The sequence below is a fragment of the Micromesistius poutassou genome, assembly GCF_964030765.1.
Source record: "Micromesistius poutassou genome assembly, chromosome: 3".
Taxonomy (NCBI): Eukaryota; Metazoa; Chordata; class Actinopteri; order Gadiformes; family Gadidae; genus Micromesistius; species Micromesistius poutassou.
In genome coordinates this window covers 15,909,881-15,914,880 of record NC_140273.1, presented here as the reverse complement: position 1 = coordinate 15,914,880, position 5,000 = coordinate 15,909,881, and the positions used below count along the sequence as shown (strand labels likewise).

General features: G+C 48.0%; 1 pseudogene across 1 annotated transcript in view; it reads left to right on the top strand.

The window, feature by feature from the left end:
• Positions 1 to 5,000, top strand: part of LOC311341063 (protein sidekick-1-like) — a 209,210-nt pseudogene that overhangs the window by 189,103 nt on the left and 15,107 nt on the right. Inside the window, exon 22 of the transcript XR_014684114.1 lies at positions 66 to 260. The product of XR_014684114.1 is annotated as a protein sidekick-1-like (transcript). The remainder of the gene's footprint in view (positions 1 to 65; positions 261 to 5,000) is intronic.

The following is a 5,000-nucleotide window of genomic DNA, read 5'->3' as shown; positions in this document are numbered from 1 at the left end:
ACACACACACCTATATCCATTAGGAGGTTGACCTTGATTCACCCGGTCTCTTCTCTTCCTACCAGGCTACCAGATCTCCTACAGGCTGGAGAGTGCCGACCCCCAGCGCTGGACCACGGTGGAGGTGGGCTCCAACGCCCGGCAGTTCACCGTCACGGGCCTGTCCCCCCAGCAGAACTACCTGTTCAGGCTGACGGCCCGCACGGCTCTGGGCTGGGGAGAGACCCAGGAGGCGCTGGTCATCACCACCGAGCGCAGAGGTACCAGACACGCCTCCTCACCGGTTGACCCTTTAGAGACAGAGACATGGGGGGGGGGGAGTCAAACGCCCCCACTTAGCCACAACACTTTCATGGCCCCTCCATCACCACATACCCACGACTATACGCTTTGGTCGCACTTATAATGGGGGGGGGGGGGGGGGGGGTATCCCTTCAGAGATGGACGGAGCAGTCTTGAATTTCAAACTGAGTTTTCCCCCGCCTGGTCTTTTTCTTTGTATGCGTTCCCCTGCTGCCGCCCTGCTAGTGTGTGCACCTGCTGCATGTGTCAGACGGAGCGAGCCTGGCTGCTTTTGCGCCACACATTGTGTTTGCATGCACGGACGCACACCTGGCTTTTCGCCCCCCCCCCCCCTCCTTCGGCTGAGAAGCGATCTGTGAGATTTGATATATGTTTAGCGTAATCGCTGTAGGTAAACAGCAGTCTAAACACATTACGTATACAAACAACGTGAGGCCCTGCTAGTGGTATTTTATTATTTTCGTTTAGCACCATTAGCATATTTCATAGCTCCAGGCTGGCTGGTATTTCACTTTTCTGTGTTTCAGTCCATCGAGCATACTACCGTTTAAATCAGAAATTACCCAGAAATCGTTCATATATTATAGTGAAATGCAAAAACCTAAATTTGAACCGGCTCAGCAGAACCCAACTGATTTGATATCCGTAACTTTAAATCCAGTATGCTTTAATATAGTCAACACAACTTTCTCTCACAATTTCCCTGGTTGTTTGGCCCTGTGTGCCCACTTAAGAAAGCGACCAAATGGAACAAAAATGTATACATACAAAAGGTTGCAATGGAAACGGAGCAGTGAAGTTTCCTGTGAACGCTTGGTGTCTTGATTTAAGATAGCGCATTCTGTTCTGCCAGCTGGTGCTCTCCTTGAATCAGATATGATATTATTATATTAACACCATTATTTCTGTCAAGCATATCTGCAGTTATCTGTTATACCTCTGCAGCTCATAAAGGCTCAATCTCCCAAGGAAATATAGAAGTCGATTCTGTCAGATAATACCTGCGAGCATCTGTTTGCAAGAGCAAAGGTACTCGCTCTCACTCGCTCAGCCCCTCTCTCTCTCTCTCTCTCTCTTTCTCTCACTCTAGCTCCCTCTCTATCTTTCTCTTCCTCTCTCTTTATTCCACTGTGTCTCTTTCTCTCTCTCACTGTCTCGCTTCCTCTCACTCCCCATCTATTTCTCATGATCACTCTATCTCCTTCCTCTCGCTCATTGTGTATGTCTCTCTCTCAATCCGCTCTGCCCTGTGAGTCCCTCCACAGAGCTCTGGACGTCCTGTGTCTCATTGGCCCATGTGGGACTAGTTAACCCCAGTATATCGATTGGAAAGCACCTAGGGCGGCAGTGGCTCCGGAGGTCGACTTGTAACCGGAAGGTTGTTAGTTCGATACCCGGGCTGCACCTTGCTGAGTGTCGCCGCGTCCGTAAGCAAGACACCTGACCCTAACTGGTCCCGACGAGCTGGCTGGTCGCCTTGCAAGGTTGACACTGCCGTTGGTGTGTGTGTGTGTGTGTGTGTGTGTGAATGGGTGATTGTCAGGCATTGATTGAAAAGCACTTTGAGTTGCCACTTGTTAGAAAAGTGCTACATAGATGCAGTCCATCTACCGTTGGAAAGCTGACATCCTAATTCCCCTTTCCTGAGTTCACCGCACTGTTTGAGTTGAACGATTGTTGAATGATCCATTTGAAAGCAGTGGTTGTAGTTTAGCCTATAATGACAACGACAGAGCCCTTAAGACCGCTCTTGGTTTCAGTGTTGACCAGGGTGGAGGGTGGGTAACAGCTTATTTTTCCGGGATACCACCTGAGAAAGCTAGTCCATCACTATTGGACGAGTAAGCTTGGTGTTAGCCACCTGCTGAAGAGGAAGGGCCCCGTCCGTGCCTGTGTTGTAGATGGGGAAGGGGGTTATAGTTGCACCTTTCCTTCAGACTACTCTGAAGGGAATAGGCCACTTGCATCACTGCAACCGGATCAACAATTATATAAGTATTGATTATGAGATTCAGAGTCTTGAGCACCACACATACTGTACATATATTAGAACCTCTTTTAGAAAAACCCAATCAAGTCATTTGATTTATATATATATATATATATATATATATAATTCTAATGACTTGATTGAGTTTTTCTAAAAGAGGTTCTAATATATGCATGTGTGGTATACATATATATATATATATATATATATATATATATATATATATATATATATATATATATATATATTTATATATATTGTGCTACTGATGCAAAACAATGCTGGCACATTTAGTTAGCTGTGTTGCTATGCTTCACTCCTGGTGCACAGCTCTGGCAGCTTTGCAGTGGTTACACTTCTGGGGGTCTACCCCAGCCGACCCCCCCCCCCCCACCCCACCCCCCTGTTATTGATGATATCTGTGTCTCCACGGCTATCTAGCACGGTGAAGGATTGTTCAGATGTTCATTGTTCAGCGCTCACAACCGGGCTTTCAAAGCCGGCAAACTGTGTTGTTGTGTTCCTGTGGCTGCATGCTGATTGTGGGTCGTGTGATGCTGACTAGCACAGCCCCGTTGTGCTCTGCTAGTTGTTATCTATCTCTGTGTGTTTCTTTCTCTCTCTCTCTCTCTCTCTCTCTCTCTCTCTCTCTCTCTCTCTCTCTCTCTCTCTCTCTCGCTCTCTCTCTCACACACACAGACACCCTAGTAACTGGACTCCACCACAACACCCAACTCTTGCGCCGCACTACATAACAACACACAGCTATAGCTCACCACAGACAACCGTCAGCTGGACTCTACTACAACACATGATCATAGCTCCACTACACAGCAACACGCGACTATAGCTCGTCGACACCACAACACACACACCTCTATGGCCTGACTAGACAAGAACCCCCCCCCCCCCCGCACAAATGACTGATGAGTTGTCGTGATGGCTCATGAATATGTACTATTTTCTGGGGAGCACAAAATTGTTTTGCATCCCTCATCCGGAAGTCATAAAACCCAAACTTTGCGATATTACAAAAGTGTTGATCCATTATTATTATTATGATTATAGTATTATATATAGTATTCAAGATATAATCGAATGGTGATTCGGCGGCTTGTCTCTCCGCCTCGTCTATTTAACGCGCACCTGTTAGTGTTCAGCGAGTCACAATGACTGTTTCCACTTTGCTTTTGTTGCCCGGCTTTTACACGGAGGCGACTTTGAATGCAGCCGGCTGTGCTATTGAATTGGGAACATTGAAAGGGCCATACAGTGGAAAAGTGTATTGCCGTCAAGTAGCTGAGCCATTGACTGTTAAAACCGCGCTGGCTTTATTTGAATAGCGGCTGGTATATTTTATATATTTTATATTTTCTTTTTACCAGCCTCATGATGTTCAACATCTTTGAACGGAAGCTCTTATTTGACTAACGTCACCGCGTTATAGGTATGAAAAACCTCCTTTACAACGTACTGATGTACTTATACACAATATACCTGTGGACGTGAATGGACTCAACCATTATACAGCCTTGTGACAGACCTGACCTGTGTTTTGCACTATGGACCACAGGACACTTCCTGTGTATTTAATATCACTGACTTTGGAAGAAACTTGTGTCCAACGTGATTACAATGAATTCAGATGCATGGCTTTAAGTAGCAGCATCCTGTCGGCCTACTAACCACCGCACTATCCTGTCTCACACATACATCCTAAATGGCCGTGGGCAGACAATCGTTTAACAAACAAGCTCTATCGATGTAGAGTGTAAACAGTAGGGATTGAAACATCCTTCTACCCTTCCAACTCCCTCTCTCTGTCTCTGTCTCTCTCCCTCTATTTGCCTCTCTCTCTCCCTCTCTCTCTCTCTCTCTCTCTCTCTCTCTCTCTCTCTCCCCCTCCCTTAACTAATGCAACTTAGGTGCCACCTTTTAATTACTCACTGCCTGCTGGTGTGTGTGTGTGTCTGTGTGTGGTGTGTGTCTGTGTGTGCGTGCGTCGGAGGGCTGGCGGGGAGAAGTGTATCGAGGAAGTGCGTGTTATTGTACACACACAGTGTTTACCTGCTGTCTATCCCTCAGCCTCAGACATCCCATAATTACCTGCTGTTAACGGTGCGCGTGCGTACGTTTGTGTCCGTCCCTAATTGTTTTCCTTTTCGCCGGGCGGCCGACGAGCCTCGGCAAGGGGCCCGCCTTGCTTGTTTGTCTCCCGCTTTAAGGAGAGACTGTGTTTTCTAACGCCGGCGCCGGCGGTGAGTGTCGATTTTTGAGAGAGACGGGAGGCGGGATCTCGGCCTCCCTCTGTGTCGGACTCCCAGTTCCGACGGCACTGGGTTTGGGTCCTCCCCGTGTTCTTGTGGATCAACAGTGTACAGTGTCTGAGGCGCGATGGGGAGGTTTAACAGGGGAGGTCAGAGGCCTGCGGGGAGGCTGCATGTTAATGCGTGGGAGACGGCGTCCTGAACTGAATCAATATGGTCGACGCCCGAATTAATCATGGTCAGCGTTGGGTCCGTGATCAAGGTTAACGCGGCCGCGCCGGATGGATTGTACTCTGGCCGCTACCAATGCACTCTCTCTCTCTCTCTCTCCCCTCCTCTGTTATTCTCTCTCTCTCCCGCTTTCACTCTCACTCTCTCTTTCTCTCTCTCTCTGTCTCTCTCTCTCTCCCTCTCTCCCTCTCTCTCTTCTCCCCTCCTCT